The sequence below is a fragment of the Sorex fumeus genome, unplaced genomic scaffold (genome assembly GCF_029834395.1).
Source record: "Sorex fumeus unplaced genomic scaffold, SorFum_2.1 ptg000065l, whole genome shotgun sequence".
NCBI lineage: Eukaryota > Metazoa > Chordata > Mammalia > Eulipotyphla > Soricidae > Sorex > Sorex fumeus.
The window spans coordinates 4139195-4152671 of record NW_026606122.1 but is presented as its reverse complement, the minus strand read 5'-3'; the positions used below and the strand labels follow the sequence as shown (position 1 = coordinate 4152671).

Below are 13477 nucleotides of genomic sequence, written 5' to 3'. Positions count from 1 at the left end.
GGGGTGCCAGAGAGATAGTACAATGGTTAGGGCACTTGCCTTGCATGCAGCCGACATGGGTCTGATCCCTGGCATCCCATACAGTCCCCAAAGCACTGCCAGGAATGATCCCTGAGTGCAGAGCCAGTAGTTACCCCTGAGAATTGCTGAGCTGAAATGTGTGCAAGCTCTGCAACCTGACCATAGCCAGGCATGTGTGTGACTCCTGGTCATCACAACAACAGCATCAATTTAGAGTATATTATGAAAACCAGATGTGCCAGTTTACCACTAGCACTGTCTAGCACTGTCCTTCTTTTGTTCATCGATTTGCTCGAGCGGGCCCAGTAATGTCTCCATTGTAAGACTTGTAACTGTGTTTGGCATATCAAATACATCACCTGTAGCTTGCCAGGCTTTGCTGTGCGGGCGAGATATTCTTGGTAGCTTGCCGGGCTCTCTGAGAGGGGCGGAGTAATCAAACCTGGTGTGACTGGGTTGGCCATGTACAAGGCAAACGCCCTACCTGCTGTGCTATCGCTCCAGCCCAGATGTGCCAGTAAGTGTAGAAATACATTATAAATTATATAATGGAACAATGTACAATAAGAACGAGAGAAACACAACTATATATATTAGCCTGGAAGGGTCCCACAGATGGAGCACAGTGAATTCAGCTAAATACAAATGATTAAACACAGTTTGACCCATTTATAGAAAGTTCCAAAACACACAAAACTGATCTATTACTTAGTGGCAAAATTATAAAGAAAAACAAGGACTGATTAGCACCAAGTCAGGATAGTCTCCTGAGGTAGGGGAGGATGTGATTTAGAAATATAAAATTAAAAAAAAAACATGGGTCTACTTATGACCCTGGGTGGTCTCTCATAAATAATGTGCATTTGTTAATCTCATCAAAACATATATTTTCTCAGGCAGAAATATAGATTACAGAAAAAACAAAACAGTGCAAAGTGGAGTAGCATGTATCTGTGACACCTGCTTGCAGCCTTTCTGGGCTGTCTACACTAAGTGTAGGTAGCCTGCCTTCTTTGGAATGTCCTATGGGGTTTGCTTGAAGGTTACAAAAGGTATCTTCACCCTTGATTACAAAGGGCCTGATTTGGGAGATTGTTTTGATTCTGTGTTCCATGGCATCAGCCTCAGAGGGGGATTATTGCAAGGGGATGGACAGCATTTGCCAATTTGTCCCTTTAGTTCCTGTTCACACCCATAGTAACCCAGGACAGCTAATTTAAAAGCCTGGAAGACCTTATTTAAAATCCAGAACCATAAACCCTGTCAAACTGAGCTTCCCCTTTCAGCCAGAGAAGCCGGACTTAAGCCTGTGGTACTGTGGTGAGGCAATGGCTGCTGACCAGATGCAGCTCAGCCCTGGGTGCTGTACATCACAGAAATATTAACCTTTGTCAACAGGGGGAGGCATGTCATCTTCAAGAGGGAAATGCTAAGTCTTAGCTGAGGTGAGTAGATGCATCTCTTCACAGAAGAAGGCAACAGGGAAGTTTGATATGGTCTGGGGACTGTAAGGATAAAGGTGGACCCAACCACAACCTGCTCACTGCCTGCTGTGTCCACTGACTCAGCTCCTGGATCCATGGACCTCAGTCAGTCTCCTCTTCTGCACAATGGGCAGAATTTCACTGCCAGATTGCAGGCAGTCTTATGAATGATGAAGCAGATTTGGCCCAAGAGGATGAACAACTCGGGTTAGTGGGAAAGGGTGACTTGGATTGCTTCAGGCAGGACACCAGGCTGTCTCCCTGGAAGACAGGCAGGTTGGTGGGCAGTGCTGAGAACAGAACTATGGGCTGGGGTCCTGTTGATTTTGTTCCTATAGTCATCTGGGGTGCACAGCTGCCTGTATCACAAGGTCCTTCCTATTGGTTCTCATGTATGCCCATGGGGAGTCCCTAGAGTATCTCACTGCCTCATTGTGACCATCTATGGCCATTAGAGCTGTGACCAGAACAAGAACCCCAGTCAGCGCTAGTATCATTTATCCAAACAGTTGTTTATCCCCCATTTCAAAATGTTCTTTTGTTTTTTTAATTTTGGCCACTGTGGCTTACAAGCAATTATTAGTAGAATTTCCTACATGAACTATTCCAGCAGCACACCCTCCACCCATGTGTCCACTACTGTCCGCCATTGTCCCAGTGTCCCTCACCCACCCTCCCCACCCCAGTGGTAAGCTTCCTACTGAAGACAAGTTCTCAGTTTTTGCTGTCTTTGTACCTTTTTAAAACCCCCCTAATTCTGTTCCTTTATATCCCACATATGAGACAGATAATTTGTGTCTGTTCCTTTTCCTGACTAACTTCACCCAGTATGATATGCTCTAGCTCCATCTACATGGTAGCAAATTTCATGATTTCATTTTTCTTATGGCTGAGGTGTATTTTATTGTGTATATGTACACAGTTTCTTTATCCAGTCATCTGATCTTGGACAAACGTTGCTTCCGTTTTGGCTACTGGGAATTAGTACTGCAGTGAACATAGGAATACAGATGTCTTTTCTAAGTTGAGTTTTTGGACCCATAGGATAGATGCCCTGAAGTAGAATTATCGGGTCATATGATAACCAGCCCAGTTGCTGGTTTTTTGAGAAGTGTCCATATTTAAAATGGTTCTGATGGCTTGACCTCATCTGTTATTAATGAGGTAATTTTTGGGTAGATTGCATTGGGTTTCCTTGTCTGCCATCCTAAATTCGCTGTGGTAAGCATTCTTGTACACATATATAACTTTGGGAGGAATACAGAAATGTTCATGCAGTAACATTATTTATAAGATGAACTAGAATCAATCCAATTCTACATCAACAGATAATATATAAGCAATGTCATATTGATGCCATGTTATACTGAGCAGTTGTGAATCACATGAGGAGACCAGAGAGGTAATACAGGGGTTAAGGTGCATACCTTGCACACATCTGACCCAGGTTCAGACCCCGCCAATGGTTCCCCAAGTATTACAGGGTCCATTCCTATAGCTCTCAAGCATGTCTGGGGTGACTTGGGTAATCCCTTGAAAACTGCAGAACCCGAGCAGTACTGTATTCTCAGGTCCTGGCATTGAAACTGTCAGGCCAGTTGGCCAAGAATAACTGGAAGGGTCCCCAGGACCCCTAAGCACCACTTGGGAGATCTCAGCAAATACCAACACCAAAAACAACAACAAAACACATGTAGAAGACATGCTAAGTGAAAGAAACTAGAGGATGGGCGATAACTTAAAGACAGCAAGAGTTTTGGCAAATGTACCAGTTTTAGAGACTTTTTTTGGGGGGGGGTACACCCAGTTTTACTCCCGGCTCTGCACTTAGAAATTACTCCTGGCTGGACTTGGCAGATCATATGGGATGCTGGGGATTGAACCTGGGTTGACCTGCAGGGCAAGTGCTTTTTCCACTCTACTTCACCCCCTAACCTGTACTCTCTTGAAACTGCATCATCACCCAACAGAATTCCATTGATTTTCTCCAATTTGAGTGTAGTTAGTTTTTAAAAAATCACTGAGCAGTATCCAACTGTACAGATGTAGTATCATAATTTGTTACTGAAGAATATTTGGGTTTCTTTCAATTTTTGGTGGTTATAAATAGACTGTCATAAATATTTGCTAAAGGATTTTTGTGTGAACATATTTTCTTTAGTGTAAATATTCTAGCTGGGCTGGAGCGATAGCACAGCGGGTAGGGCGTTTGCTTTGCACGCAGCCAACATGGCCGACCCGAGTTCGATTCCTCCGCCCCTCTCGGAGAGCCCGGCAAGCTACTGAGAGTATCTCGCCCCCACGGCAAAGCCTGGCAAGCTACCCGTGATGTATTCGATATGCCAAACACAGTAACAACGAAGTCTCATGGTGGAGATGTTACTGGGCCTGCTCGAGAAAATCGATGAACAACGGGAGGACAGTGACAGTGATTCTAGCTATCTAGTTATTCCAGCAATGTTTGCTTAAAACACCATTTCCTTCCAACTGAATTACCCACGCAAATATGACCAACTAATAAATCGCAAAGCCTGCCTATTCCTTTGTTAATAACACACTGCAGTCTTATAGTATCTTTTCTTTTAGGACTCATCTGACATTTCTCAGGGATTATTCCTGGCTCTATGCTCAGGGATCACTCCTGGCAATGCTTGGGGGATCATATCTGGCTCTATGGTAATTTTTAAAATTTATATTTTATTATTTTTATTGAGGCACTGATTTACAAAGTTATTCATGATTGAGTTTCAGGCATAGAGTTCCTCCACCAATGCCCCCACTTTCTTTTCCTTTTCTTTCTTTCTTAACCTCCCAATTCAATACCCCTAATTTCCCTCCAACCTCCCAGCCTACCTCTGTGTCAGAAACCTCTTTTTAAAATAGGCACTGTGTTTTACAGTACTGTTACTGATAGTTTTTCATGCATCACAACCATTTTTTTCAGTACTACCTGCCGCCTCCAGAGTGACCCTTCCCTCCACCACTGTAGTAGTGTTCCCTTCCCTGTAATATACTTCCCACCCCAGGTGGCAAGCTTCCAAATGAAGTCCAATTCTTGTGCTCTTCATTTCTATTGCCTTTGGCCATTTGTTATTTCCCTACTCTGCTTCTTTATATCTCACGTATGAGATCATTCTATTTCCCTTTGAATTACTTCACTCAGCGTGATACTCTCCAGATCCATGCAGGTAGAAGAAAATTACATGACTTAATCTTTTCATATGAGTCAATTAGTATTCCATTGTATACTTTTTTTTACCAAATCATCTGTTCTTGAACACTTGGGTTTTTTCCAGATTTTGGATATTGCTGCAATGAACACAGGAGTGCAGATGTATTTTCTGCACTGTGTTTTTGGGACTTTGGGGTTATATTACAAAAAGTAGAATTATTGGGTCATATGAAAACTCAATTACTGGTTTTTGAGGAGTGTCCTTATTGTTTCCCAAAAAGGCTGGATCAGTGGCTCGAGTGATATAGTACAGTGGGAAAGTATAGCCTTGTACACAGCTAATGTGGGATCGATCCTTGGTACCCTATATGGTCCTCTGTGCCCCACCAGGAGTGATCCCTGAGCACAGAGTAAGGAGTAAGCCCTGAGCATTGCCAAGTGTGGCCCCAAAGCCAAAAAAAATCAAAACCAAAACCAAGAAGGCTGGAAAGTCTGGGCCAGTCGACATTCCTACCAGCAGTGAATTACAATCCTTCCCCCCCACCCATATCCTCACTGACAGTGATTTTTTTTGATGTGTGAATGGTTTCTCTGGTGTGAGGTGGTATCTCATTATTGTTCTGATTTGAATTTTCCTGATGATTAGTAATACAGAGGATTTTTCAGATGCCATTTGGCCACTTCTATGTCTTCTAGGTGGAAGTTTCTGTTCATCTCTTCTCCCCATTTTTGATGGGTTTGGGTGATTTTACTTGTGAAGTTCTACCCATGCTTTACATATCTTGGATATTACCCTTTATCAGATGCATGGTTTCTCCCAGTCTTTGGGGTGTCTTCATATTCTGGTCAGTTTCCTTTGAGGTGCAAAAGCTTCCTAATTTAATGCAGTCCCATTTGTTTATCCATGCTTCTTCTTTCTTAGTCAATGACATTGAGTCCTTAGAGATTCCTCTAGTTTCAATATCATGGAAAGTTCTGCCTATGTTTTCCTCAAAGTAGCTAATAGATTCAGGACTGATATTAAAGTTTTAAAACCATATCTGGCCCTATAGTAATTTTTGTGGGGAGGGGGTTTTTGGAAAACTGATGTTATTCTGATGCTCAGACCTTCTAATGAGTTTTATGTTACCTACTGTACTCTGCATTTCTGTAGTTCCTGCTTGGAGTTTTCTCATTTTGGTTTATACTTTTTGTGCTCTGCCATTCATGCCATTGTTTCTTTGTGCTTATTAAACATCCTCACCACAGTGCCAGTAAAGTCCTTTTCTGAGGATTTGCAGAGCTGGTTGGCATTGATTGTGCCTTCCATGCCATTGTTTTTGTTTGTTGAACTTTCTGACTCTCCATTGGTTTTCCAGTATTCCTACTGGAACCCCTGAATCTTCAAGGGATTAGGTTGGGAGTTGCTTTTTTCCTTCTCTGCCTGTTTTCACCCAGCAACAGGAAGCTTAACTGTGAGTAGTATGTAATTTGCTGAGTAGATCTGTTGGGCGCTTGCATATGCAGCGGAGTGTCTAGGGAATGTGGTTTGGCCCTGTTAGCATGGTGGAGGTAGGGTGTTGAGGCTCCCAGGACCTAGGCAGAGGAAGGGGATTTTCGTCCAGTTCCAAGTAGGGCAGTGATGACCTGGAGATTAATTTCACCTGAAAGGGTAGAGTAGCAAGCCAAGGTACAGGAGATGTGGCATGGACCTGTTAATATGGTGGAGTTTGGGGATCTGTCCTTTATTCCCACATAAATCTTTCCCCCCAAATTTTATTTTAGTAAAGCACTGTGAGTTTCAAAGTTACTCATAGACAGGGTCCACATAAATATTTTATCCCCTCAGTACTCCCCTGTTCCCTTCATTCTTTTCTGGCTATGGTGCTTGCACATATTTAGCTGTGGTGCTGTTTGGGGTTGCAACTAATGATGAGTGAGTTTAACACCTTGCTACCATAGTTGGATAGATCAACTAGACAGAAATTCAATAAGGAAATATTTATCTTGAGGGAAGAAATGGAAGAGACGGGCATAGCAGTCATACATAGGGCCCTTTATTCCCACAAAGTGGAGTACACATTCTTCTCAAGTGCACACAGGACATTCTCCTAGACAGACCACAGGATAGATCACAAAACATATCCCCACGAAATCATGAAGGTAGAAATTGTGTTTACTATCCACTCAGAATATGATGCTTTGAAAGTATAATTTAATCACAGAAATGGAAGTGGGAACACTTGGAATTTAAACAAACAATAAAATTTTCTGATTAAAAAACCCTTATGGTTATGCCCATGAAAAAGAAAGAAACATAGTAAGAAAGGGATAAATGGCCAAAGGGAGCAAAACTGGAGAGTTGATCTATAGAACTGAGCTTAGCTGTGGGGCAGTGAAGAGGAGGATAGGAGGGATCTTTGGTACATTGGTGGAGGGAAGCAGGCACTCTGATAGTGGATGTGGTTTTGGGACTATGTAAACATGAAAGTATAATGGTATTGCAAATCACAGCACCTCAACAAAAATGGTGAAAAAAATTTTTGGTCTATACCCATTTGTGCTAAGAGCTTACTCCTGGTGGGGTTTGCGGACCATATGGGATGTCCAGGATTGAACCTGGGTTGGCAGCATGAAAGGCAAACACCCTATCTGCTGTAATAAAAATGGTGAAAAAATAAATAGAAAAGATAGGGCTGGAGAGATATTATAATGGGCAGAACACTTGTCTTGCATGTGGCCAACCCAGGCTCAATCCCCAGCACCCCATATAGTCCCCTGAGCCCAACAGGAGTAATCCCTGAGTGCAGAACCTAGAGTAAGCACTGAGCACTGCCAGGTGTGGCCTAAAAAGCAAGACAATATGAAAAAGATAAAAAATGTCATAGAGCTGTAGCAATAGTACAATGAGTAGGACATCTATCATGCATGCGGTTGACCTATGTTTGATCCCTGGTATACCAGATGGTTCCTTGAGCAGTGCCAGGAGTAATTATTGAATACAGAGCCAGCAGTAACCCCTGTGCATCACCAGGTGTGGCCCCAAAACAAAAATGATGTTCATAATTTTTTTTGTAAATGGAGTCACCTTCCTAAAAAATGCAGAAAATATAGCTGCACTCCTATATTCATTATAGCACTACTTACAATAGCCAAGATCTAGAAATGACCTAAGTCCCCAAGAACAGATGAATGGATAAAGAAACTATGGCATATCTACATAGTAGAATGCTACACAGCTGTTAGAAAAAATGGGGTAATGAAATTAGCTGATACATGGGTGGACGTGGAAAATATATCATGCTAAATGAAACAAGTCAGAAGGAGAGGGATAGACATAGAATTTCCACACGAATTTTCATGATAAAAAGAAACATACTAGTAGAATAATGCCTAAAGACAATAACCAGGAAAACTGATCCTTAGTAGAAAGCATGCTACAATTAGGGGAGGGTGATTAGCCCAGAGGAGGGACCACTGTGACAATGATAGTGGAAAGTGATCACTCTGGATAAGAACTAGGTGCTGAAAAGAGGCAAAGTGATATGCATGATACCCTTTAAGTAACAATATTGCAAAACAGAGGGCTTAAGAGGAAAAAAAGAAAAAAAGAAAAGTGTCTGCCATTAGAGGCAGGCTGGGGGGCAGGAGGGAAACTGGGTGAAAGGAAGTGGACACATGAAAGGATGGGTATCCAAACATTATACAAGTGAAAGTTAATCATGAACAGCTTCATAACTTTGTATCTTATGATGATTCAGTAAAAAATTTAAATGGGGGCCATCTCATGTTTTGAGTGCATGAATTCTAGGTTTGATCTCCACCACTGTATGGTCTCCTAAACACCACCAGGAGTGTCCCTGAGAATCAATCTGAGAGTAGTTCCTGAACACTGCCAGATATGACTCAAGATGCAAAATAAGTAAAAAATGGTGGCCAAAAATGTTGCTGAAAGGTGAGAAGCTTGATGGTTCAGCACTTGAGGGCCAGTAGTGATGTACTCAGAGTGTTTGGCATATGTTCAATGCCAGGAATAGTTCAGGACCTTGTGAATACTAGGCATGTGAATAGTAAGCCCTGCCCCCCTGCTCTTTTGGGAGGCAAAGTTTATTTTTTTGGGATTTACAGTGTTTGGGATCACTCCCAGGAGTGCTGGGGGAGTCTATGAAATGATAGTAAATGAACCCGAAGTTCCTGCATCAGTCTAGCCTTTTGATCCATATCTTAAGCCTAAACTATTTCTTGCATATGGATTATTTTAGCCTATGACATACCCAGCATTTTGGGTTTGAATTTGGATTTCCCACTTGTAAAGTGTATTGCTATAGTCATGTGAGCTCTCTCCCTGGTCGGGTCACAAGATTGTTTTTTCTTTTCAGCTGTACTTGGTTGTACAAGGGGACCTTGTGATGTTGGGGACTAAACCTGGGCTTCCTGCATGCAAAGCCTGCAGTCTAACCTATTGAACTCTCCCTTTGGCCTCTCCTGGTCAGTCTTTTACTTTTGTGGCAGGGAAGACCCAGTGATGCTCAGGGTTTACTCTTAGCTCTGAACTCTGGGATTATTCCTGGAGGGGCATGGGAGACCATATGGGATGCCGAGGATCAAACACAGGTTGGCCACATGCAAAGCATACACCCTACCTTCTGTATTCAACCCCTCCTGGTCACAGTCTTAATTTTTTTGAAACAACATGAGATACAGTTACAAAGCTTACATGTTTGAGTTTCAGTCATGTAATGATCAAACACTCCACCAAGTGCACATTTTCCACCACCAACGTGGTCACAGTCTTAAGGATACTTCGGTACTTTTAGCAAGTGAGAGAAATCAAAATTGACTTTACATGTGCATATTACTGAAATTAAAGTTTACTTTTGCAAACTCTTTTAACCATTCATTTGATCTATTTAGCTTGACTATATAGAGTTCTGATACAGAATGGGGACTGCCATTTGGCACATAGAGTTCCTTCCTCAATATATGTTGACAAGCAGCCCCAAGCCTTCTAGTTCAGTCTCTGAGAAAGGCCTCTATTTTTCCCTAAGACCCCACTTTCCCCTCCCTCCCACTTATTGCTCCCTTCTCTCTCTCTTCTCTCTATCTCTTCCTTTATGTCCTTTTGAATTTGTCTCTCTTGTCTTAGCCTCTGCCCACTTATTGCTCCCTTGTCCCTCTCTTCTCTCTGTCTAAATATCTCTTCCTTTATGTCCTTTTGAATTTGTCTCTCTTGTCTTAGCCTCTGCCTTTGTCATTGTGTGTTTCTCTCTTTATCTCTCAGTGTGTATCTACCTCTCTGCCTCTTTCTCTCTGTCTCTCACTTATCTCTATATGTGTTTTTTTCCTCAGTCACTCTCTGTTCCTCTTTGTCCCTGTCTCTGTTTCTCTCTGTCACTTTCTGTCTCTGTGTGTCTCTGCCTCTATCTCTTGTCTGTGCTCTCGCTGTGCCTCTGTCTCTATTATCTTTCTGTATGTATATGTGTATCTGTCTGTTCTCTCAGTACTTTCTCTGTCTTTCCTATCTCTCATTCTCTGTCTCCTTTATCTTTTTTTCTGTTTCTCTGTGTCTCTGTTTCTTTTTCTACTTGTCTCCCTGTCTCTGAAATTGTCTCCATGTCTCCCTCTCATTTTTCCCTCTCTGTCTTTGTCTCTTTATTTCTCTATGTCTCTGTCACTGTTTGTTTGAATTTCCTGTTGGGAGGGTTCTTAATCTGTTGAGTTCTGAGTTTTCCTTGCCCCCTGAGACTCTGTAAGCTCCTAAATTCTGGAGGGTTTTGGGGTCTCCTCTAGTGGGTTGGGTCTGGGATTGAGTGTTCCCTCTCTTCTCCCATTCCATTCCCTTTCCCTGGATTTTTTCTCTCGTGTCTCTGCTTCACAGTTTGGTTGAAATTTGAAATCATTTCCAGATACAGTTACTTTCTTTGGGACGTAGATTTGTGCTCTTTCTCATGTTCTCTATCTGATAAGGCATGTGCCCTGAGATGTTTCATTGTTGTATTTGTACAGGACCCCTGAGTATGTAAGATGGGTGAGATCCACAAGGCCTTGCAGCTCTAGAAGACTTATAAAATCTGATTCCAAATTCATCGCCTGAGACAAAGCCAGCAACTTGGGCCAATTGTGGGAGCTCATGGACTATGAGCAACATCCAGCTTTCTCCCCATGGCATGAAACTCCCATGAGACTCTTCCAGTATCCCGTAACTCATTAACAAATGTGGTTGCTTTAGCTTGTTCTGCTTTTGGCCCACACTGGAGGGTGTTGGGTGATACTCCCCTGCTCAGTACTCAGACTACGCTCTCAGTAGTGCTCGGGGGACTATGCAGTGCTGGGGATTGAGCCTGGGCTCCATACATACAAAACATACACTCCAGCCTGTTAAACTTTCTCAGGTTTAAAAATTTGACTCGATCACTGTCTGGCACAGAGTACTTACTCGAAAGACAGGGAGAATTTGCACAGTATCAAATACCTCTTATTGTCCCTGGATAAATACTGCTAGGCAGAGCGAGAGAAAAACCTCAAAGTGCATGCTTTAAATGTGGGAGTCCTGGTTCAGTCCCCAGCAGCACATTATCCCCTGAGCATTATCAGAATTGACCCCCAAACACTGAGCCAAAACAAAAACAAAAATCCACACTGGACAGGTTGAAACGAATAGAAAAGAAACCTACAAACAGGTTGAACAATGATGTTCTTTTGGACAAGGAGCGACCTCAGTTGCTTCTGCGTGGGGTGTGTGTGTGTGTGTGTGTGTGTGTGTGTGTGTGTGTGTGTGTGTGTGTGAAGTCCGTTCCTCCTGTACCCAGCTCTTTCCACTGTATGTATACACTGAATGCTTTGTTGTATACACTGCAATGCTTGGGGCTTACTTTGGCTCTGTGCTCAGGAATTGCTGCTGGTAGTGCTTGGGGATCAAATAGAACACCAGGAATCGAACCTGCATTGGCTGTATGCTGTACCTGTGTGATTACCTGTTGTACTATCACTCTGGCTCCATCATTATTGATCAACTAGTAGATTATGTTTCTGTTGATCTTTGGCCCTTGCCTCTAGTTTTAATTTTTGCCACAGCCAGTGGTGCTCAGGGCTTATTTCTGATTCTGCACTCAGGAACTGCTCCTGCAGGGTTCAAGGGACCATATGGACTGTCAGTCATTGAACTGTCAGCCATATGCAAGGCAAGTTCCTTAACCAATATATGTATCTGGACCCTGATTTTAAAATTTTTATCCATCACCAGTGTATCCATCTTCCTCCCCCAAGCTCCCTCCTTTTTACCTCTACCCTCCACAAACTCAGATCTGTTCATCAATTCTCCTGCTTTTTGCCTTTGTTGCTGCCTTGCTCTGTATCTTTAAGTATACCACATATGAGATCATTATATGTCTGTCCCTTTCTTTAAAAAATATTTTATTTTTATAAAGTTGTTTACGATACTTTATTACATTAAAAAATATGGAACGCTTCACAGCTTTGCGTGTCATCTTTGTGCTAATCTCTGTATCGTTTCAATTTTAGTATATGTGCTGCTGAAGGGAGTACTGTCCCTTTCTTTTTTAAAAAAATTTTTATTAGTGAAACACCATGAGGTACAGTTGTAGACTTACAAATTTTTGTGCTTGGGTTTCAGTTATACAATGATCAAGTACCCATCCCTCCACCAGTGCCCATTCTCCACCACCACTAGTCCCAGTCCCAGTATCCCTCCCACCCCCCATACCTACATCCCACCCTGCCTCTGTGGCAGGGCACTCTCTTTTGTTCTCTCTCTCCTTTTGGGTGCTGTGGTTTGCAAAAGAGGCATTGAGTGGCAATCATGTTTGGTCTATAGTCTACTTTCAGCATGCATCTCCCATCCTGGGCAGATCTTCCCAACGCCCTTTATTTGGTGCTCCATTCTCTATCTGAGCTTCCTTTACCCCTAGAGTGTGAGGCTGGCCTCTAAGCCATGGAGTAAACCTCCTGGTATTTATCTCGGCTATTCTTGGGTGTTAATTTCCTATTTTGTTACATTATGTTCCCCAGATGAATGCAATCTTTCTATGTCTGTCCCTTTCTTTCTGACTCATTTCGCTTAGCATGATACTTTCCATGTAGTACCACTTGTTTGTAAATTTCATGACTTCATCCTTTCTAACAGCTCCATAGTGTGTAGATGTACCAAAGTTTCTTTAACCAGTCATCTGTTCTCGGGCACTCAGTTTTTCTCCCCAGATTCTAGCTATTGTAAACAGTGCTGCAAAGAACAAACAAGTGCAGATGTCATTTCGACTATACTTTTTTGCCTCTCCGGGGTATATTCCCAGGAGTGGTATTGCTGGGTCAAATGGGAGCTCAATTTCTAATTTTTTGAGAATCGTCCATACTGTTTTCCAAAAGGGCTGAACCAGTTGGCATTCCCACCAGCAGTGAAGGAGGGTCCCTTTCTCGCCACATCCACGCCAACACCAGTTACTTTTGTTCTTTTGGATGTGGTCCACTCTCTGTGTGTGAGATGATGTCTCATTGTTGTTTTGATCTGCATCTCCCTGATGATTAATGATGTAGAGCATTTTCTCTTGTGCCTTTTAGCCATTCGGATTTCTTCTTTGAGAAAGTTTCTGTTCATTTTGTCACCCCATTTTTTGATGGGGTTGGATGTTTTCTTCTAGTGGAGTTCAACCAGTAGTTTGTATATCCTTGATATCAACCCATTGTTGGATGTGTATTCGGTGAATATCCATTCCCATTCTGTAGACTGTCTTTGTATTTTGGTCACTGTTTCTTTTGAGGTGCAGAAGCTTCTTAGTTTAAGATAGTCCCATTTGTCTATCTTTGT

At 42.4% G+C, this 13477-nt stretch overlaps 1 protein-coding gene and 1 pseudogene across 1 annotated transcript in view; one reads left to right on the top strand and one right to left on the bottom strand.

The window, feature by feature from the left end:
- Window positions 1-13477, top strand: part of PPP1R3F (protein phosphatase 1 regulatory subunit 3F) — a 64547-nt gene that overhangs the window by 29196 nt on the left and 21874 nt on the right. The window lies entirely within an intron of this gene.
- Window positions 12109-12201, bottom strand: LOC130036785 (uncharacterized; annotated as a pseudogene).